We start from the raw sequence: 23,259 nt of genomic DNA on the forward strand, positions 1-23,259 counted from the left end.
GAAAGAAGCAAACATTTCTGCGGTGGTGGACACAGTTCTGTTGGCATCACCAGCACTGGGACGTGGTTCCCAGATTCCCGGCTTGTGAGGGCTGGCTGGGACAAGGGGCCCTGAAGCCACACTGGGAGGTGGCTCTCCTGGCGCGCGGCCGGCCCAGGGGACCCGGGCTGAGCCTCGCCAGGGGTCAGACTTCCGCTCCCTGGGGTAAACAGGGAGGGTCCCCGCCGGCTCCCACAAAGCATCAGATCAGACCCCCGACCCGGAATCTAAGTCGTGAGGACTCCAGCATATCCGCCAGCGTCTCCCCCCACGCCTCCTACTTTTCCACCATCAGGAGGTTGAGAATCCGGGTTGAGGGTGAGGGGAAGGGCCATCTGACTGTGTGCAGGTGACTGATGTCCAAAGGACAATCTTCCTTCGGACCAAGAGCGTGACACTGACCACAAGCCAACAGATGCTCAGGCCGCAGACCCCAGGGCGCGCCCTCCCACTGTGGCGCCGCTCTCCAGCGGAGCACCAGTCTGTACGCTGGATGCACGAGGACCCCCGGGAGCTCTCAAGGGGCCAGTCTTGCGGCGGCCCCGAACCCCGAGCCGGTGCAGCGGAGTCAGCCGGGCGGCCGCGCTTGGCCCCTCGCCGCCAGCGGAATGGGGCGTGGAGCAGATGCTATCGCAGGTCCCTCCCCGCGCTCGGGCGGGGTGGTTCGGCGGCTCAGCCGCGAGCGGAGGCTCTAGAGCCGCAGTTCAGCCCGGGCCGGAGTCCGCGCCGCACAGGGCAGCCCCACGCGGGGCCCGCGTGCGCCCGGAGCCCGCGAGGCGGAGCCGCGGGGAGGTGGTCGGCGCGCGGGCGGCAGGTGGGAGGCCCGGCTCCCGTCGGCAGTGTTTACCTGGCTCGCAGGAAGCCCGGGAGGCGGGGGAGGAGCGGCGGGCGCGCCCGGCCCTCGGAGCAGCAGCCAGACTGCGCCGCCGCGCCAGCAAGGACGAGTCTGCGGCCCCGGAGACCGCGGCCCCGACCCCGAAGGCGGCGCCGGAGCCCCGGGACCCCGCGCGCTTGGGGCCCGGGCGGTGGGAGGCGGCCCGGACCCCGCGGTGCCCTCAGCCTGGAGAGACGATCGCCGCGCGGTGGGTGACCTCGCCGAGGGCAGGTGGGTGCCTTTGTCTGCGCCCTCGGAGCGGGGACGCGGGGACGGGGCGCGGGGCTCCATCGGGCGGCAGCGCAGGTGGCGGCAGGTGGCACCCGGGTGGCCACTCTGCGAGGGGTGGGCGCGGGTGTAGACGCCGATCCGGAGCGGCGGGGCTGTCCCCGACGGGTGTCCAGGTGTGGGCAAGGCCGGGTCGGGGGCCGGGGTCGCGGGCAGAGCGTAGGAGGCGCTCGGGGTGGAGTTTTGGGTGGGAGGTGGCAAAGGTCAAGGAGGCCACCCTGGGCGGTGCGGGACCGCTGCCTGGGCAAGCTTTAGGGCAGGCCGGGGTCCCCGCCGCTTAACGTGCTCCGTAAGGATACGTCTGGAGCTTACCCCGGACTCCTGCCTGTCCCCTCCCCCAGCCCGGGCGAAAACCAGTTTCCCTTTGAGCGCCGAGGGCGGCGACAGGCAACGCTCCGGGCTTCCGCCTTCCGGAGGCCTGGCCTGGCTCCGCCGCGCCGCAGCGTCCACCTGCTCTCACCTGCGCGCCTGGCGCCCGGGTGTGAAGCCCCTCTGGGCCCGGGGACTGGCCGGCGTCCCGAGGGTACCGCGTGCTCTGCACGATTCCCGGGCACCCGGTGGCTCTGGCTCCTCTGGACTGCTGGGGGCACTGTCTCGTTTCTCCCAGGGTCTCCTTTCTCCTCTCCTTTCGGAAGGCAGAGGTGGGTTTGGAGAAGCCTTAGAGTTTCTCTGGGGATCTCAGTAGGACTCTGGCAGGAAACAAGCGCCTTTGGGTTCCTGGTTCTCTGTTTTCCAGTCGCGACAAGGTGAGGGAACCCATACCGTGACTTCACTTAACCTCTGCGGCGCGGCTGCAGTGTGGGCAGTCGCAGACCCGGTTGGGGGCGCTGGCTGTTCTGACAGGGACTCCACACCTGGCCTGGAGAGATTCTCAGAGGGCGCTTTAGGGTGTGTCCTATTTAAGACCTGTGGCTTTTGGACAAGACCCCCAGCTCAGGGAAACGGTTTGCAGAGTGTGGCCCAGGGGTCTGGGACACCCCGTGTCGGGCTCCGTCCTGCCCCCGGCTCCCTGGCAGAGTCACACCGGAGTGCTGGGGGCCTTCATGGACGTGGGGAGCTGAGTGGGGTGCAGACCCAGCCGGAGCCAGGCCTGAGCAGCCCTTCAGGAAGGGATGGTCAGCACTGGGACGCAGCCTCACAGCTGTTTCTCCCAGTTCAGGGGAGGAGCCGTCAGTCCTCCTATTTTTTTTTTTTTTCCAAATGGGATAAACCAAAACCTGAAAGGAGGGAATCCAGTTAAATATTATGTAAAATGGTGGCTGATAGTAGCTCCCAATGGTTTAACTGTTCCGAAATGACTACCTTTACTAACTCAGGGTTAAACAAAAGCTCTTTGGTTCAAATTCACTTTAAAAACTTTCCAAAGTATCCCATTTCTGCCCAAAGACAAGAACACTTTGAGTCACTTGTGCTGTGATTTGGTGTTGAACCGCTCCAGCCTGGTTTGGGTCGGGAATGGCTCTGGCCACTTGCCCTGAGCAAAGGCATCTGTGAATGTGGAAAAGGGCAGAGACCAAGCTTTCTGGCAATTCTTCTTTTTCCTCCTGAAGTTTTGAACATTAATGGGAGGTTATGTTGTTTGACTTTCAGTTTCTCTCTCGAGTCTTTAAAAATCTTACACTGGATCACAGCTGTCCCTGGGCCTTTTCTCCCCAGGTATCCAGGTAGCGTTTCTGACCACTTCCCAGTGGCCAGGCTGTCTTCTGAGAGCCGCATATCATTGCATTAACAGGTGTGATACCCTGGGATGCCCTCATTTGATGTAACTACCCTATTAGAACCCTCATTTTCACTGAGTAGGAAACCAAGGCACAGAGACACCCGGGGGTGCCCAGGGCTCAGTTCCAGAAATCTGCCACCAGCCCCTGTTGCTGCCCTGCAGGGTGAAGAGGGCAACTTGCAACACCCACCGAGCTGCCTTCCTCTTTTCTGGCTTCCCTGGTAGCTCAGAGGTTAAAGCATCTGCCTGCAATGCAGGAGACCTGGGTTCGATCCCTGGGTCGGGAAGATTCCCCTGGAGAAGGAAATGGCAACCCACTCCAGTATTCTTGCCTGGAGAATCCCATGGATGGAGGAGCCTGGTGGGCTACAGTCCACAGGGTCGCAAAGAGTCAGACACGACTGAGTGACTTCACTTCACTTTACTTCTCTGTCTTTAAAGTTCCACCTCTAAAGGGTGGCTACACCCAGCAAAACGTGCTTCCTCTTCAGGGTGGTGGGACTGGAAGGCTGCTGTCACATCCCTGTTAGTCATCTTCTCCCTAACTTCCTCAGTAAAGTTGTCAATAAAGAGGGAAAGACAGTTCTCTAAAGCCTCAGCACAGTTTTTAGTAAGTCGTCACTAAGCAGTGAATCGCTTCCACTGGTCCTTTAGAGCCACCGAAGGAAGCTTAAGTCAGCCTGAGCTTGGGGGCCCCAGGAGGTGGGTTTAATCAACAGTAAGTGTACAGTAATTTAACCAATAGTAATTATAATGATGCTGAAGCTCCAGTATTTTGGTCATCTGATGAGAAGAGACGACTCACTGGAAAAGACCCTGATGCTGGGAAAGACTGAGGGTAGGAGGAGAAGGGGACAACAGAGGATGAGATGGCTGGATGGAATCATTGACTTAATGGACAGGAGTTTGAGTAAGCTCCAGGAGATGGTGAAGGACAGGGAGGCCTGGCGTGCTGCAGTCCATGGGGTCGTGAAGAGTTGGACACAACTGAGCAATTATACACGGGGAGACCCTGCTGGTCTCACGCCACAGAGATGCGCAGTGAGCGCAGTTCAAATGTCCTCCTAAAAGTGTGGCCTCAGGCTTCAGCCAGAGAAACGGAACCAGCAGAGACACACACGTGTGACTTAATGTGAAGAACCGGGGCCAGAGAGGCCTGCAGGCTGCAGGCTGGAGCTCTCGGGCGCGAGCTGAGGCTGCCTCCAGAGAAAGAGCCACCCTCACTTTACAGCCGGGAAGAGATAACCAGCAATGCATACTATGAAGCTTTTAGCAGTGTCTGAGAGTCAATAACTGTTAAAAATTCATAAATATGGATCGGAACTCTGTGAGCATCACTGAGTAAGTGTGAGGCTCTATTATAATAATAATAAAAAAGATGGATGCCTGGAGAGTGAGGATAGACAGACTCGGGTGAAGTATCTGGAATGTACCAAACATTCTAAGACTCAGCAACATAAAACAAACCACCCAAGAGGAGAAGTAACTGAGCAGGCTGGCCCAGAAGAGAAAGCCCAGGGAGGCTAGGAAAATGGGAAGGGATGTTTAACCCAACAGTTCTCAGAAGCAGAAATCACATCAATGGGATAACTTTTCATACCCATCTGTAAAGATCTTACCATCTATGCCAAGTATTGAGGAAGACAAGGAGAACTGAGAACTCCCGTGGTGGTGAGGAGGAGTATAAACAAAAGCAGACACTTTAGACAAGAGCCCAGAAAAGCTGAAGACAGACGTTCCTGTGACCTGGTGCTTTTAGTTCTAAGTGCATCCTCTAGGGAGAACCTGGGCTCAGCCACAGGGCACACACAAAGGTTACTCCCAGAAGCAATTTTTAAAAATATATATTTATTTACTTTGATTTATTTGGCTGTGCTGTCTTAGTTGTGGCCGGTGGGACTTTTAGCCGTGGCATGTGGGGTCTAGTTCCCTGATCAGGAATCGAACCTGAGCCTCCTGCGTTGGAAGTGCAGAGTCTCAGCCACTGGACTGCCAGCAAAGTCCCCTGGAAGCACTTTTAAAAACTTTGTATTTTGAGATCGTTGTAGATTCACATGCAACTGTGAGAAATAATAGAGCTCCACACATGCTTATAACATCTTGCAAAACTGTAGAAGATATTGTAACCAGGAAATTAACATCGGTACGACTGATCAGAGGGGTTGAGATGTCGGATTTCACCAGGTGACATGTTCCCATGCGTCTGTGTGTGGTTCTGTGTAATTCTATCACACGTGGATCATCGCGTGGCCACCCACGCAGGTGGGACCTCTCCATCACGAGGTCTGCAGGCTGCCCGCTGTGGCCACAGCCAACTTCCCCCTCCTGCAGCCCGTGTCCTCTGCAACCTCTGCTTTGTTCCCCATTTTCTGTAATTCGTCATTTTGACAATGCTGTTTAGGCAGAATCATACAATATACCCCCTTCTTTTTCACTGGCTTTTTTCACTAAGCGCAGTTCTCTTGAGATGTCTCCAAGTCGTTCAGTGTCTGGACAGCTCGTTCTTTTTTTATCACTGAGTAGCATTCTGTGGAATGGATGCCCCCCACCCCCTGCTCCTCTAGTTTTTTGGTTTTAACCGTCCACCCTTCGAGGGTTTCCAGCTTGTGACTATTTGAGGGCACCTGCTATGACGTACAGGTTTTTGTGAGAACACGGTTTTTGGTTTTTGCTTCTCTGGGATAAATGCCATTGCTGAGTCATACAGCGAACGCATGTTCCAGTTCACAAGACCCTGCGCTCTCTTTTCCCAGAAAGTCTGCAGTGTTTACATCCCACCGGCCAGGTGTGCATGGTCCTGGGTCTCTGTGACAGCATGTGGCACTGCCATTGCGTGGTGTCTGAGCTGCTCTGACAGGTGTGTGCTGATACTTCACCGTGACTGCAGTCTGCGTCTCCATCACAGACAGAGATGCCCGTCTTTCCACGAGCGTGTCTGCCATCTGCACATCCTCCCAGGGAGCAGCCTGGTCTTGCCTTTGCCCGCCTTCTGATTGGCTTGTTTGGTCTCGCTAGTTCCTTGTAGATACGCTCTGGAGACGGGGCTGGTGGTTTGCAGTTCCTCGGTCAGCGTAGCTTGTCTTCAGCCTAACCGCGGGTGCTTTTGCAAGGAGAAACTTTTTCATTTTGATGAGATCCATTTGTTGATTTTTTTTCTTTGTGTCTTGTGCAGAATCTCAGACTACTGAGACCCACTGAATTGAAATCTGCATTGCTTATTTATTTAGTTTTGGCTGTGATGGTTCTTTGTTGCTGCAAGATCTTCCTCTAGCTATAGTGAGCGGGGCCTACTCTCTTAAATGCAGGGTGCAGGCTTCTCACTTTGAGGGTTTCTCTTGTTGTGGAGCGTGGGCTCTAGAGCACAGGCTCAGTAGCTGTGTCACACAGCTTAGTGTAAGCCTAAGTTACACAACTCAGGCTTAGTCGCTCTGCATGTGGAATCTTCTTGGACCAGGGATCAAACACGTGTCCCCTGCTTTGGCAGGCAGATTCTTAACCACTGGACCACCAGGGAAGTCTAATTTTTTTTCTTTTATGGATTGTGATTTGGGTGAACCTTTTGCCTAGATTTTCTCCTGGCTTCTTTTTGTCCTGCAAGTTTTATACTTACAGTTTGCACTGAAGTCAGTTGTCCATTTCCAGTTAGTTTTGTCTGATGAGTGAGGTTTAGGTGGAGGGTTTTGGTTTTGGTTGGTTTTTGTTCCTACATAGGAATGCCACCTTCCCCAATACTATTTGTTGAAAAGATGATCCTTCCTCCACAGACTTGGTTTTCCATCTTCGTCATAAATTGTGTCCACATTTTTGTGTGGGTCTATCTCTGGGCTCCCTGCTCTGTTCCCGTGATCGAGATGTCTGTCCAGCCACCCAGATCACACCGTACTGCTTACCAGGGCTGAAGGGTGACCCTGACCATCAGGTAGCCTGAGCCCTCTCACTTCCTTCTTATTTATCAGAATCCTGTTAGCTGGGCTGGCTCCTGTACCATTCTGCACATTTTAGAGTAAGCTTTATCGTGTCTACAAAACTCCTGCTGGAATATTTAGTGTGTGTGTGTGTGTGTGTGCCTAGTCGTATCAAACTCTTTGTTACCCTATGGACTGTAGCCCGCCAGACTCCTCTGTTCATGGCATTTCCCAGGCAAGGATACTGGAGTGGGTTGCCACTTCCTTCTCCAGGGGATCCTCCCAACCCAGGGATCGAACCCACGTCTTCTGCATTGATGGGTGGATTCTTTACTATCTGAGCCATCAGGGAAGCCCCTGCTGTTTCATATGTGTGTGTGTGTGTGTATATATATACTTTTATGACGTATCTAAAAACCACTGAGTGTTAATTGCTCAGTCGTGTCCGACTCTTTGTGACCCCATGAACTGTAATTCTGCAGTCTTCTCTGTCCCTGAGATTCTCCAGGCAAGAATACTGCAGTGGGTTGCCACGCCCTTCTCCAGGGGATCTTCCCGACCCCGAGGTTGAACCTGGGTCTCCTGCATGGCGGACAGATTCTTTACCGTCTGAGCCACCAGGGAAGCCCAAAAACCACTAAGAAGCCTAACTAATCTTCCCCGCCACCCAGACAGACTTACTATTTTTCTTTCTCTTTTTATAGTTTTCAGTCTTGTTTTTTTGTTTTAATTGAAGTATAGTTGGTTTACAGTGTTCTGTTCATTTCAGGCGTACTGCAAAGCAATTTACCTATATTCTGTTCCATGTTCTTTTCCATTATAGTCTATCACAGAATATTGAATGTCGTTCCTGGTGCTACACAGTAGGACCTCTTTTATCTGTTTTATATACAGCAGTTTGTATCTGCTAATCCCAGGCTCCTAGTTTATTTCCCCACTCCCTTCCCCCTTGGGAACCGTGAGTTTGTTTTCTGTGTCTGTGAGTCTGTTCCTAGACAGACTTATTTTCTGAAAGGACACAGGAAAATGAAGTGATGGTGTCCAGACAGGCTCCGTCAGCATCCTGGGGTCAGACCATCCCCCAGCAGGTGGGGGCCCTCCTGCCCCCTAAGGCCCCCGATGGGGAGCTGGGTGTAGTCTATGGCTTATCGCTGTCCCTCAGCGATGCTCTGAATGAGTGGGGTCCTCCTCTCATCACAGGCGAGGAGACGCGAATTCTCGGGGGTCAGCAGACCCGGGAGGTCCTGTGACGCCCAGGGCGTCCTCTGCTTTGTCTGGTGACCGTGTGACAGCCAGCGACACTGCGCTGTGCTCCTGAGGGCTCGGGAGCACGTTCCCAAACCCAGGCGTCCCTACACCCGCGTCTGACCACGTAGACCCCAGTCACTGTCCCCAGGGTGGGAGGGACGGTGGGCCACCTCCTGGCCCCTGCCAGCCCCAGGCCCCAGCTCCATGCTGCTCACGAGAGCTGGGACTAACCAGAAACCAGGGGCTGCTGTTTTAAAAGGGCCCCACTTTTGAAGGAAAGAGTCGGTATGAAAACATGCAAGAGCAGCGTCTCTCTCAGCGGGGACATGACGCCCACATCAGAACTGCTGCCGGTTTTGAAAAGGGATCAGTGGCTGAGAGCTGGCGACAAGGGGGTGCCACCCTCCAGGGTGCGAGGCGGCGTCTCTGAGGCCCGAAGCCACAGCCTTTCACAGGAAACGAGCTTCTGCTCAGAGCCCCAGCCGTTGTTCTTGGGGAGTGACGCTTCTCCGGGGTGCTGTGAATTTCAAGACCCAGGACACAGGAGCCGTTCAGCGTGTTCTAGTGAACACGCTGGATTTTAGCGTTGTGCTGATGCTAACTACGTGGTAACTAGGCTTCGATTTGGTTTATACCTCCAAGGTGTTAAAAATCTAGAAAACAGTGAGTGGTGGTGATGCTTCTTCTGAAAGCTGAGTTGACTTGGTGGCTTATTGCATCAGGTTTTGCTTTGATCAGTGGCCGACATTCATTGCGGACCACCCTGCAGGCAGCTCTGAGGGACACTCTGGGATGCCAGGTCCCGCCCCAGGCCCTGCAGATGATGGCTGAGCGCCGAGGTCCCAGCTGCTGGGAGCCCCTCGGCCAGCAGCCCCCCAGCTGGAATGAGACTTCTTGTGTGTGGCGGTCAAAAAGGCAGGCAGAGCCTCTAGGTGACATGCCCCGCTGTCATGGGATTTTCTGAAATGTTTATTTCAGAGCATGACTCCTGCAGTCAATTTCCCCTTGTTTCATGGGACGAGGGGGTTGGGAGGTGGAAGCTGTCAAGGGTTTGAGTTGTCAGAGTGTGAGGAGCCTGGTGGTCCCATCCTCGAGGTTTTCAGTCAAGAACGGGCTCCCGCTGGCCCCCCTCGCCACTAACAACTGCGCCCACAAGTGTGGGCCCTGCCTTTGGGGTGTGTCAGTGGCAGAGGGTCTCCCCCAGACACATCCGGCACTCTCTGCTGCAGTTTGCAGCCCCGCCCGGCAGGAGCAAAGAGCCAGGGGCAGAGACAGCTCCTCCAGCAAAGAAGCCAGAACCACAGCCTCCCCCCAGCAGCCGCCAGCCTCCCCAGAGACGGAGGACCTCCCCCCGGAGTCTGATCAGAAACCTGCCAGAGCCCGCGGAGATGGCGGGCGGGGGCCGAGATTGGCCGGGAACAGGATATAAGCGCCCCAGCAGAGCACCTGCAGCGGCTGGAGTGGGACCCCGAGTCTCCTCAGGGGCTGTGGACAAGGATGATGCCCAACGACCACCCCCGACCTGGCAGCCACCTGCCTGCATGTCGGCCAGAGTGCTCATTAAATGCAGAGTCCTAGGCCCTGGTGCCTGGACACCACCTCGAGTCTTGGGGTCTTGGCCCAGGAACGTGTGTTTCTAGTGGTCATGAGGCCCACTGCTCAGTGAGAAGCAGAAACGGGTGAAGAGGGCCCCAGGTGCATCTCGGTGACACAGGTTCGCCTGAACACACCTGCACGAGCCCCCGCTCATCTACTTCGGCCCGATCGAGAAATTCTATTTCCTGGTAAATGACTTTCTGTTCAAAGAATGATTCATGGAAAATCACATCCTATACTGGCAGTGTGTTCTTGTGCGTATCGTTTATTTTTGATACTCTCTCCATTTAGGGGGTGACTTTCTCTTCCGTGCCTCTGAGCGCTGGCGTATCTGACAAGGAATATTTATGGATATTCATCCTCTCCGTCCGGTTTCTTGGAGAGTGGGAACCTAACATTTTTGCTAAACTTGCTCTGAGACAAAAGCTCCAGAGGCCATTGCAGGCGCCCAGATGAGGCAGCTGCACAGTTTAAATTCCCTGATTCTCCAGGACACTCAGAGGCCACACCATGCCTTTCCAGAGGCCATTGCAGGCGCCCAGATGAGGCAGCTGCACAGTTTAAATTCCCTGATTCTCCAGGACACTCAGAGGCCACACCGTGCCTTTCCAGAGGCCCTGCATGAAAGAGACGTGGCTGTGGCCCTGAAGGCTGAATTGTAGTGTGTCGTCAGGGAGCTTGGGGTCCTCAGATAGGTTCCCCAAGGCACTATGTTTGCTGAGCACCTCGCAAGATTCCTGACGGGGGGCTGTGCCAGCAGAGGGCAGGGACTCAACGGCCGCTTCTGACCCTCCTAGCAGCCCTGCACCCCCCTGCCTGCAGCCTGGCTGGGGGTGAGTTAGGGTGAGGGCTGGGGTGAGGATCTGCGGCTTCTTCAGGGCTCTTTCCAGGATGCCCACCTGCCCTGGACAGCTGTTCACAGCAGCAGCTCCGTCCCCTGGTTCTGATCACACTTAGTTTATAAAGGGCTCAGCACTCCACCCCGCACTTACTTTCTGGGAAAATTAGAAGAAGTTTTTCTCATCTCCCGTCGTCCGCATGGAGGTCAGGGTAGTGTCTGCTGCATCTCCGATCGGCTGGTTCCACTAACCCTGATCATCACCATCCAGCTGACACCCAGGAGAGTCTGAATTCTGCACAAGTCACCTGCAGTCCTTTGGCCACCTGATGCAAAGAGCTGACTCACTGGAAAAGGCCCTGATGCTGGGAAAGATTGAGGGCAGGAGGAGAAGGGGGCGAGAGAGGATGAGATGGTTCGATGGCATCACCAACTCGATAGACATGAGCTTGAGCAAACTCCTGGAGACAGTGAAGGGCAGGAAGCCTGGCGTGCTGCAGTCTACAGGGTCGCAGGGAGTTGGACACAATTTAACGACTGAACAACAGCAGCAACAACCACTGTCCAAGTCTATCCTTTACCAGCCAGGATGCGGGGCATGGTTTATTCAGCTCACTGTGTTGCCTTAAAAGACCACATCAAGCAGGAACTTAGACACAAATGATTCTCGTGTTTTAGCGGCTAGGTTTCTCTGAGTGTGGTGGGGGTCAGGGTGTGCTTCCGTTGTTTTTATTCGGATCCTTATGGATATCTGAAAACAAAATAACCCTGGGCTGACGAGCTAAGACCAGGGGTTTACAAGGTGGGTCCCATCTGGCACCGTCTTCCTGGAAGCAGAGGATAAATTATATTTCAGACTCGAGCCCAAAGCATCACTGGTTTTGAAGGATCATTTATACGGCTGTAGGGAAGATGCTGTCTGTTTTAAGAGGCAGATGATGATTACTTTATTCTGTCATTATCTCTGTATGTCAAGACTCATTTTTGAAGAGAGAAGGATTTGAACCAGGTATTAGAAGCTAGCCTTGTTGATTTCAGACGGTGTTTGGAAAGTGTTATGTGAAAAGAAAAAGGACATAGCAGTACTGACTTGGAAGACGGCCTTTCTGAAAGGGCAGTGAAGTGTCATGTTAAAGCCACATTAAGTAACAGTCCTAGCAGTAAAATACATGTATTTATATGGAAATTTTTACATAGGATTAGCAACACCAAAATAAAGTGTGTGATGGGAACTTCAAGCAGATTTTAATGTGAAGGTAGATGAAAACCCGTACAAATATTTATACTCGTTTTTAGTAAAACCTCATTCGTTCATGAAGACAGGAAAGGCCCCAGGTGCCATTTTTGTGGGCTTATGTGGCAGAATCACTTCAGAGCCTGGAATCTCTGAGACTTAACTTCATTGCTTTCACAACATCTGGGCTTCCCAGGTGACTCAGTGGTAGAGCATCCGCTGCCAATGCAGGAGACGAAGGAGATGCAGGTTTGATCCTTGGGTCAGGAAGATCCCCTGGAGAAGGGAGTGGTAGCCCACTCCAGTATTCTTGCCTGGAGAATCCCATAGACAGGGGAGCATGGAGGGCTACAGCCTATGGGGTTGCAAAGAGCTGGACACGGGTTAGCATACATACGGGCTTCCCTGGTGGCTCAGCTGGTAAAGAATCCGCCTGCAATGCTGGAGACCTGGGTTTGATCCCTGGGTTGGAAGAGCCCTTGGAGAAGGGAAAGGCTGCCCACTCCAGTATTCTGGCCTGGAGAATTCCATGGACTGTATAGTTCATGGGGTTGCAAAGAGTCAGACACGACTGAGCGCCTTTCACTTCACTAGCATACATACACACGCACACACAACGTGTGTTGAAGAAGACTTTGACAAATGTACCCTGGACTCAATGCCACGTGTGTTCCTGGCTTTTTCTGCCTGGAGCCGCCCTCGGTGACTGTGAGGTCTGTGATCTGTCGGAGCTCTGACGGGTGACGGTCCCAAACCCCGCTGCTTCACCATCCGTTTCTCAGCTTAGCCTGCCCATTATGGAGTTTTCTGCAGGCAGCTCATGTGGGTTTCATGACTAATTACAGACGTTCCGGGGTGCGTGATGCAGAACCTGGGAGACAGGTGTGAAAACACAGAGAGGAAGGAGACGGGGGGGTGTCATTCACCCCTCACAGCAGGTGAACCCGGACCCAAATGGGTGCCGTGGGCTCCGTGAGAGAGAGACCACCAGGCTGAGGTCTCTGCACTGCGTAGGCCTGGCTGCCTGTTGAGACCCCATGTGTGTAGCCTGTCTGCACAGCTAACCAGGCTGGTAACCAGGTAACCGGGCTGGTAACCAGGCTGGAAACCAGTAACTGAAAGGTCAGGCACTGCACCAGATGCAGTGTGGACTGCCCTGGGTTCAGCGGTTTCTAGTCCAGCCTTAAGTCGCCACTCCCATTAGAGTGCGGTTCACAGTTAGCCCTTTGGAAAGGTGACTGGAGGCCAGGAGACACTCAGGTGACAGAGCTTGTCTTGTCTCGTTTGGACCCGGCCCCCAGCTTCGGGTCTGCGTGACCGACATGGTGCAGCAGCTTCGCTCAAACCGTGTCTGGAAAGGCTCAGTTTTCAAAGCTCCCGGGGTTACCGGCCAGACGTGTGGTGCCACCCCAGCGGAAGTCAGTGCAACCCCCGCCCCCCACCCCGCCCCCTCGCTTCCCCAGGACAGCAGAGCAGGTGACCTGTCCAGGGCTGCCCGCTGCTGGTGGCGGAGGGGACTGGACTCGGGCTGCCTGCCCCGCACACCCCGCTTCAGTCACCCTCCTGAGCCTTTAGGTGGGTCCTGAACTGTCTTTGGACGTTACCCCCTTTTTACCCCCTCTCGGCATCAAAACCCATGCTTTGTGGGGAGTGTGAGTGATTAAGACCCTCTAGCACAGTGTCGGCGTGGCCACAGTTGGTCGGATAAACACAGTATTGTAAGTGCTCTCTGCCAAGATGTTTTCAGTTTTCATTTATTTTCTATAAAAGGCTTCTGAATAATCGTAATCGTGATGGAGAAATAAAACCATAAGGCCTCCACCTTGTGGTGATAAAACATCCTTCTTAAAAGAAATGGCAACCCACTCCAGTGTTCTTGCCTGGAAAATCCCATGGACAGAGGAGCCTGGTGGGCCACAGTCCATAGGACCGTAAAGAGTCGGACACGACTGAGCACACACACACACACACACTCTGAAAGGATACTGATCCTTTTAGGCCTTAAAGATGACACTTGGAAACTAAAAAGCAGGCAGAGCCAGTTGAAAAGTTCAGGTTCAAACGACAAGCTTATTGGCAGCCTCATATTCGTCACGTCTGTTGTGCTCTGTAGATACTTGTTATTTATTCATTTACATAAGTCAATACAATTTTCCAATAACAGAATTTTTAAAAAAAGATTCACTTGTGGGCTTCCCTGGTGGCTCAGTGACTGAGAATCTGCCTGCCAGTGCGGGAGACACATCTTCCCTCGTCCGGGAAGATCCCACATGCAGCGGGGCAACCATGCCCGGCGCCACAGCTGCTGAGCCAAGCTCTCGAGCCCTGAGCACATGCTCTGCAGCCAGAGAGGCCGCTGCACCGAGAAGCCCAAGCTCCGCAGTGAAGAGCAGGCCCCCCTCGCCGAAACCAGAGCAAGCCCACACTCAGCGACAAAGGCCCAGTGCAACCGAAAATAAATAATTTTAAAAAAAGATTCACTTGTAGGATATATTCCTCTAATGCTCCACCGTTCACTGCTCTCTGCAGCGGGGAGTGACGTCGTGGGGAACAATGGTCAAGGCTCCACCCAGGTTGCTGTTAATGAGTTTTGAGCTGTCAGAACGTACATTAAAACATGAAATGAAAAAAAAGCTGCGCCTCTAACCCCCAGGCAGCTCTGATCCATAATAAACCCGAGACTGCACGCATCGAGGGTCCTTTTCCTGCAGAAATTCAGCGCCCTGCCCTAGTCACCGGGTCAGCCTTGAACCTGTGACTGTGAACCTGTGTCATCAGGACTTTCCAAACCTTGTGAGTCTCATCGTCTGTGAAAGGAGGAGTGTTGAAACAGCACCCACCTCCGCCTGGATGGGAGCAGGTTGGGAGGATGGACGTCTGGAGAGGTCCCTTCCACCCGGCATGCAGGCAGCACCATCACACTGGCCACCCTCTGGGCCTCCTGCCTTGGTCGAGCCCTGTCTGCTGAGTCCTGATCTCCTGGGATGACTTCCTCCCTTTGCTTTATCTGTACCAGCCGCCGGCTCATGTCCCTCACCCTCTGCAGTCCCGCACGCCCCAGTGACCACACGGAGCCCTGACATCAGCTCTGAGCCCTGTGCCTGTGGGGCTGTGATGGGGTGATGATCACACCTGCCTTCTTTTCCCCACTCAGCATCTGGAAGCTTGATGGGGTGATGATCACACCTGCCTTCTTTTCCCCACTCAGCATGTGGAAGCTCACCTGGGAAGAAGGTACCAGGTGGGAGACTGACCCTCTCCCTGGAAGCACCGTGGGGCTGCTGGTCTGAAGCTGGAGCGGTGAGATCGGCAGTCCAGGATTCACGTGTCCTCTGTGTTTTCAGGAAGATGAGGACTCGGGCTGTGGGTCTCTTGACTGCAGACCTCACGCCAACCTGGGCCTGAGCAACATGTTCCTTCCCCACGCACAGTTATCAGGAGCCATCACGTCTGACGCCAGAGAACATGAGTTGTTCTGGAGGTGGATTAAATACACAAGTTCCTTCCCCATGCAGTTATTAGGAGCCATCACGTTTGACGCCAGGGAACATGTGAGTTGTTCTGGAGGTAGATTAAATACACGAGTTCGACACGCCTCCTGCCCTTTGACCGCTGGCTCTGACCTTGTGTGAGGCCCATGAAGTCCATGTTTCCTCTGTCTCCAGTGCCCATGTCCTGGTTATGGGCACACCGGTACCTGGGAGAGCAGCACACATGTGACCCCCACTGCACTTGGCTAGTAAAATATTAACTGGTCATTTCACAACCCTCCTGGAGTAAACATGTGCACTCCAGGACCAAAGCCTCAGAGCAAGTGGCAGAGAGCCTACGAGAAGGGGTACCCCAGGGACTTGAGCTCTGGGACTGTTTCTCTGGAAGCCCCACCTGCTGGCCTCCAGGTGGGCCGCCTGAGCACAGCATGGGCAGGGGGGTCAGCGGGGCCCGGCCTGCATGCCACAGGACGGGGCTGTTTGTGGACGCCCCACCTGCTGCGGGAGGTGTGTGTCCTGATGTGTCTGAGTCCACTTCCCACCCATCAGAGAGCCTGTGACTGTGAGCCTGGCGGGCCAGGGACCCAGCAGCCCAGCTTCCTGGGAGGGGCTGTTTTCACACAGAATTTCCTGTCTTCCCATTGTTGTTCAGTCACCAAGTCGTGTCCGACTCTTTGTGACCCCATGGACTGCAGCACGCCAGGCTTCCCTGTCCTTCACCAACTCCTGGAGCTTGCTCAGACTCATGTCCATTGAGTCAATGATGCCATCCAACCATGTCATCTTCAGTCGCCCCCTTCTTCTGCCCTCAGTCTTTCCCAGCATCAGGGTCTTTTCCAACAAGTTGGCTCTTCACATCATGTGGCCAAAGTATTGTCTCCCTGTGAGAACTATGAAAAGCTAAACATGTTGGCTAATCATATACGTGTGAATATATTTACAAGGCTTTCTAAAAGTCATCCTAACTTAAGCATTAATGAATTACTGTTTGGTTTGCTGCTTTTTTCCTTCAGGGAAATGCTTTGTTGTCACTGAGAAAGGTGATGTTATGGTAGCACCTGGAGCCGGGGACTCCAGGACATCACCTGCATCCTGTTCTGGTGATGACTTTCCTGCAGAGTCAACTGATAACCCGGGACCAGGCAAAAGGAACCACAGTCAGACTCCACAGCTCTGCCCTTTTGTGGTTCTGTGATTCCTTTTTTTTTTAATGGTTTTTGAGAACTTTCAGGCATTGTTCGTCCCTGGTGTAAATCTCATAAGCCTGGAGAAGATAGAGAGTTAGTTGCTCAGTCATGGCCAACTCCTTGCAACACCATAGACTGTAGCCCACCAGGCTCCTCTGTCCATGGGATTTCCCAGGCAAGAATGCTGGAGTGGTTTGCCACTTCCTTCTCCAGGGGATCTTCCCGACCCAGGGATTGAACCTGGGTCTTCTGCATTGCAGGCAGATTCTTTACCATCTCTGGGACTGTGATCAGTAGTTGTGGATATTATGTGATAACCCAGCACAAAGTGTCCCATCCCGTCAAATCTAGAAGCTGGTTTCTTCTGACACTTCCTATGAAGACCACAGGTGGTCTCATGCTGGAAGCTTGAGGGTGTGAGGGAGTTTGGGGGGAGCCCGAGGGTCTCAGAGTTCAGCATCATGCGTTCCTGGGCATCCCGCCCCGGTTCCCATCCTAAAATGGGCTTTCGTTTTGTCTCGTTCACAGGAGTGTGTGGGGGTTTACTTGGGATGGTTGTTCTGGTGATGGTGGTAACTGTTTACTGTGTTCTGAGCACAAGGTATTACAGGAATGTTTTTGACCTGGGAAATAAAAATGATTGTCTGCAGAAAGCAGGCATGAGCCCTGGAGTCCTGGTGGAGGGAGGAAGCAGAGGGATGCGGGTGGGAGGGCAGGAGGAGGACAGACCCCAGCGGGGTAGAAGTCCTCAGTTCATCTCACTCTTCTCTGTTAGGCCCTTTGATTTTCTATGTGAGCTCCGTGCTCTTTCACACTTGCTCTCTGGGTTTTCCTTTAAAGGTCAAAGGAGCAGGCCTACTGTCTGTTGTTCAGACTCTTTGCAGCCTCCGCCCACCTCTTAGGGGGTTGGGATCTGTGTGGTCTGTCAAGGTCCACACCCCAAGACAGGCTGTGCCCAGCACAGAAGGGCTGCTGGGAGCAAGCCAGCAGCTGCCGCCTGTGGGGTGCCAGGCGGGTGCAGGGGGTGTGGGAGGCAGAAGGCCCACCTTCAGCTCTGCAGCGCGTTCCCCCCGCCTCGCATCAGCGGCTCCCAGAAAGGAAATGCAGTGCCCCTTGGGCACCTCGAAGCCCCTTCAGCGTGTAGTTCACAGGAACTAGGGGCTGCAAGTCATCTGGATCAGCTCAGAGGTTAGGCACACAGTGTGACAGTAGTGAGAGCAGTAAAGTTATCACTTTACATAAGCCTGAAAGCCTAATAAGGAGCTGAGGCTCTGATACTTTGGCCATCTGATGCGAAGAGCCAACTCACTGGGAAAGACCCTGATGCTGGGAAAGATTGAAAGTAAGGAGGAGAAGGGGGCGACACAGGATGAGATGGTTGGATGGCATCATTGACTCAGTGGACATGAATTTGAGCAAACTCCGGGAGATAGTGGAGGACAGAGAAGCCTGGCGTGCTACAGTCCACGTGGTCACAGAGAGTCAGACACAACTGAGCAACCGAACAGCAACAGCAAAAATGCTAGGACTCCATTAAGGGTTAATACCAAAGTATGTGGAATTTTGAGAACGTTGCTTTAATGATGTTGAAAAGCAGAGAGAGCAGAAGTTAGCCCCCTGGTGGGGTTTTAATCCTGCTGCCAAAGCCCATGTTAATCCTCTCCCGGCTGGGACGGCTGTATGCGGATTCCAGTGGGTAGATGTTAAAACCCTGACTGTGGATTCAGTGCTTCTGCGGTTTCACACCTGACCCACGTCTGTGATCCCAGGCGACCTCAGCCTCTGGGTCCTTTGCAGCCCCTCCCTGCAGACGACATCCTACTGTTGCTTATACCGTCAGTATTCACACGTATGCGAGTGCAAACAGGACAGAGAAAAGCTGTGAATACTCTGAGCTAGTGTACGTGAAAAATTGCACCCAAGTCAGCTGAGAAAGACAAATGGCCTTTGGCTGTCTCCTGATTATGAGGCAATGTATTCATTGAACATCTTTATTACAAGGAAGTTGAACTTTGACAGTTAAAATATCTGCGGATGATTGGCCCTTCGGGGTCATAATTAACTCCTTATTTGTCTCATTCTGCTGTCGCCACCTTATGTAACATACAAGCCATTCTCTAAGGGAGGGGGAGGGGTGGTTATGTTGTCAATGGACTGTCAGGGGCCCAGGGAATTGGAGTCTGTTACCTTATTGAATCCTCTACAGATGCACTGCAGGTATTATGATCTGCTTTGACAGATGAGAAATCGGGAGCTCAGAGAACCAAATTTCTAAGTTCTGCAGTAAATAGGAATTGGCGGGCGTGGAATTAAAACCCAAATAATTCTTCGCACATATTTTCACCAGCTGTTGTTGCAAGATATTAGGCAGGAAATTAGAAAGATGCTGTCATTTTCCTCATTAAGCTTGAGGATCCACGTACAGGCGTTCATGAGGACCGTGAACTGGTGTGTAATTCAGCCGTTTTCTCAAGGTGACTTATTAGGGCAAAGGCTTCTCTTTATCATGTTGATGAGCAATCTAGAAATGGATGAACACTTTGGACTGAGGCCTCGTCTCTCCCTCAGTGAAACTATGGAGACGATGATCTCATGACAATCCCATCACCTGTGAAAATGCACTTGGAGTTACTTTAGAAACAACCAGCTCAGGCTTTGGGTGTTCTGCAGCCTCCCCCGAGTCTCAGTCTCGCCTGCTTCTCTCTTCTTGCCGCCCCGCCCCATCACCCCCCAGTCTGGTCTGGACCTAGGAGAAGTCGCACCGTGTCCCGTGCGGGGCTGTCTGTGATGGAGAAGGTCAGGGTTAGGACCGAGCAGGAGCGTCGCTTCTGGGTTCCTGAGCTTCTCACCCCTTTCTCTCCCCTGACCTCAGAGTTTCAGCGTGGATATCCACACGTGCGAGAGCCCATGTCAAGTGCTCTGCAGAAGGTATGCGATCGTAGACAGCTAGACGGCTGGAAGATGTTTTCTCAACCGGTCAACACCCACCCTGGGGAGTCATGCCACCACTCCCACCACAACGACACAAGCATTCATGGTCATGAAAACATTATGGAAATTCTCAGTCATCCCAGTGGCTGCTTAGAAATCTCACGTGGGCCTGAATTTGCACCTAAGGAGTACGGGCAGCCGCTGTCAGCTGGAGTCCGCCCTGCTCCCAGCACTGACCCTCCTCTTCCCCTCCCACCGTGTTCCTTTCATATTATTTCACAAAAAGCTTCCTAATAACCCAGTGATGCTTCTGGCCTGAGTTCCAAGGGCATTCTGCATGAATTTTCCTCTTTCTCTCTGTTTGATTAATTGCAAAAATGGAATGGAATAGAGATGACTTCACAGGTCCAGCTCTTCCGCCTGCAGATGGCTCTTTGCAGCGTGTTACGGAGACCAGCTGTGGGGTGCCTCCGTAAGCCCGCCTCCTTCTGTCCCCAGCAGGTGGGGCCCAGTCCCCGGAGTCAGGTCCACAAGCCCGCCGTCGGGGCTGTGCCGCACGCCTCACGTCCCGATGGCCCCGCTGATGAGGGACCCTGAGCTAAGAATGGTCACATGGCTTTTCCTGTCTTTCTTTTCCTGCCAGTGTGAATTGTGCATTTAAGGCTAGAATCTGCCTATTGGAAATGATGCATAAATGCTCTTTCTGTTCATCTGAGACCGAGGGAGAAGTCTGTACACACTCATAAGTCTGACCTGGAATGTTTGTTTCTTTCTATTCTGTGCCCAGTAGTCTTGAGTTTTAAAAGTACTGATTAATGTATTTCGCAGACAGTCCTCCCAAGGACAACCTAAAGTTATGCTCCAAGGGGTGATGAAGCTCTGGTCAGAACACACGGCCTGGAGGAAGCTTCCCGTCAGCAAGGGGCAGTGCGGGCGTCTCATGCTTGGATCAGCTGTGCTTCAGAGCGCTTGGTCCAAAAACAGCTCCTCTGTGTCCACAGGCAATGCTTCCCCCCGCCCCCCGATACTGACACGTCGCACAGTATCCTGTTAGGTTAAATCCTGAGGTTTGTGTTCTGGAAGGAGGGGACAGGGAGTCAGGATTTGCCTAAAGCTGCAGGGGAGGTGACTGAGGAGGCGAGGGAAAGACAGAGGCCGGAGGAGGTGCTGCCAGGGGAGAACGTGGATGCCAGTGGGCGGTTCTCTGCGCCAGGGCGGGGAACCCCAAAGTCCAGGCTGCCAACTGGAGAAGAAGTTAACTATTTTGCCTGTGATTAGTTTCAAATACAACTCTGTTCTTTCTTTATTTTGGAAATAACTATTTGTATGTAATTGAAAAAGTTTTTATATTTATATTTTATCACTTTTATATTTGTAGAAATTGAATAGTTGCAAATATATAACAATTTAGATATAGTTAGATACAATTGAAGTATAGTTGTTTACAATGTTTTAGTTTCAGGTATACAGCACAATGATTCAGATATATAGATATAGACAGATTCCTTTTCAGATTCTTTTTTCTTGTAGGTTATTACAGAATTTTGAGGGCACTCCCTGGCAGCCTCTGCACTTTCACTATTGAGGGCCCAGGCGCCACACCTGGTCGGGGAACAAAGATCCCACAAGCTGCATGATGTAGCCAAAAGATATATATTGAATAAAGTTATCCGTGCTATACAACAGGCCCTTGCCCTCTGTCTACTTTGTATGTGGCAGTGAGTATCTGTTAATGTCAGCCTCCTAACTTATCCATCTCCCATCAAATACACCAGCTGTTATTTGTTAAACAGAGAAATGGATGCGCAGATGTTCGATGCATGGTATTTTGTGTATTACATGTACCATGCTGGTTATCGATACTCACGACCCTGCGTGGCAGCACGAAGAGCTGGAAGTTCAGAATGACCCCGGCTCTACTCCTGGGGTTCAGACCGTCATCCTGCACACAGAACACACAGTCCTGCGCTCCAACTGCAGTTCGGGCCCCAAGGAGGCGAAGGCGAGTCCCCTCCTTCCTGCTTGTGCCCGTCTCAGCAAGCAAACTACCGTGTGTGCCTCAGACCCCATTTCCCCAGTGAGACGACCCCCATAGTGGCTTTTTGGGGGTGATCCATGTAAGTGAATTGGGAAGGTGGACGATAGAATACTGAAATTATCTGCAAAGGTCAACTTGCATTTTTAAAAACATCCATTTTATTTATTTTTTAAAAGCATCATTTTTTAAATTTAAAAATACTTCATTGCTAAAAAAATGCCAACCATCATCTGACAATGCAGAGTTTCCACAAACCTTCAATTTATAAAAAATGCAGCAGCCACAAAGAGCAATAAAGCAAAGCTCAATAAAGCGAGGTCCGCCTGTCTCCATTACAGTGCTCTTAACTGTAGCCACCAGGTAAACACACACATTTAAAGCACATTTCCACGTGTATGTCTTTATACGTGACGCATTCGTGTGGTTCCTCTAAGTCAGCAGTGTTTTTATCGCCACTAGAGCCCTGGCTTTGATTTACCAGAGCAGGCTGTCCCCACTTGGATCTACGTCATTTGAAGTTCAGCACTTAATCTGAAATTCAGATCTTGAAAGATCTGCCCTGGGTTCCACCTAAAAAATATGAAGACAGGAAGGGTTTCCACTCTGCAGGGACTTGGCTGTCTGTGCTGACCCCGGCGACCACCCACTGCTCCCCAGACACAGGAGGCGACACTGTCAGACGCTGCTGCCCCCTTTCTCACCAGTCAACCTGGGGAAAAGCATCCAACAGCCTTCACAGTCACCGAGGAGACACCCAGTGATGCGGGAGGCTTTGGGGAAGTTCAGATACTGACACTGACACGCTTCTCTAAAGAGTGTCTTTGCAGGAACGAAACTTGCCTTTCATTGGGTGTATGAAATAGTTTAGAAACCCTCCCCATGTTTAGAGGACAGTTCATTTTGTTGCTTTTCAAGGAGCACTGTTCCTTGTTCAGGTGGAAGCTGGTCCTCACGTGTTCTTTGAATCATCACACGATGAGGGTGACAGAGGATGAGATGGTTGGATGGCATCACTGACACACTGGACATGAGTTTGAGCAAACGCCTGCTCAAAAGTTTGAGATGGTGAGGGACAGGGAAGCCTGGTGGGCTGCAGTCCATGGGGTCCCAAAGAGTCAGACACAACTTAGCGACTGAACAAAGCAACATGATGATTGAACTTTGCAATGGTCAACACTGGTCACCTGAGCCAGGACCAAGTGGTCCTCGTGGTTCCTGCAGGTCCAGGGATGCGAGCAGGATGAGGGACCTGTGTGGAATGAGTTTTGCTGAATTCTTCAGTTGAGTACCTTTCTGGGGGAGAAAAACAGTACATTTGCTGCAAAAGTCTGGGCAAGAAAACACAAATGAGGCACATGTGCTTTTTTTTTTTTAATACAACTTTATCTTCCAAGTTTCAAGGCAAGTGTTTGCTTTTGCAGCACAGGGATTGGTGGGTGAGGTCTGTGTGCGTTCTTTTCATGTTCCAAAGCTGTGACTTTCATTTCATGTTGTTTCTGGTTGATGTTGATTTGATGAATCGTGTCGCCTCTGAATGTGGACTGTTGGGTTTCAAGGTTGAAACTCAATGTCTTTGAGATCCTAGATGATTCAACCAAGCCCCCATCAATCAGATTTCTAAATGAAGAAGTCATTATTTGTAGAAAACCTAAGATTCCCTCTCCTTTCTGTACTTTGATGTATTTTAACCTCCACATTTTCTAAAGGAAAATTCAAGAACCAGACAAAGAAATATCATTGGAGTTTGATACCAAGAACTGCCTGAGCGAGCATCGAAGCTCATTCAGGTATCTAATTTGAGTCCTAATTTTACCACTGGCCAGCTAGGGGGATATAGGAAAGCTATACTCTCCAGGGTTTTTTGTATACT

The 23,259-nt window shown here is 52.3% G+C and overlaps 1 protein-coding gene and 1 long non-coding RNA gene across 5 annotated transcripts in view; one reads left to right on the forward strand and one right to left on the reverse strand.

Annotated features, from left to right (window-relative positions):
* The first annotated feature begins 738 nt into the window (after positions 1 to 738).
* The window catches only part of MBP (myelin basic protein), a 104,445-nt gene continuing 81,924 nt past the window's right edge, over positions 739 to 23,259 (forward strand). For 3 of the 4 annotated variants that reach the window (XM_005223934.5, XM_005223935.5, XM_005223937.5), the window contains exon 1: positions 739 to 1,144. The gene's annotated coding sequence lies outside the window, so the exon portion shown is untranslated. 4 annotated transcript variants of the gene reach the window in all.
* Positions 11,730 to 15,473, reverse strand: LOC112444185 (uncharacterized). Its single transcript, XR_003032430.2, has 2 exons — positions 14,966 to 15,473; positions 11,730 to 12,613 (listed from the first exon to the last, which is right to left on the reverse strand). It is a non-coding gene; the product is annotated as an uncharacterized lncRNA (long non-coding RNA).

This window comes from Bos taurus, chromosome 24 (genome assembly GCF_002263795.3).
Source record: "Bos taurus isolate L1 Dominette 01449 registration number 42190680 breed Hereford chromosome 24, ARS-UCD2.0, whole genome shotgun sequence".
In the NCBI taxonomy this organism is placed as follows: Eukaryota; Metazoa; Chordata; class Mammalia; order Artiodactyla; family Bovidae; genus Bos; species Bos taurus.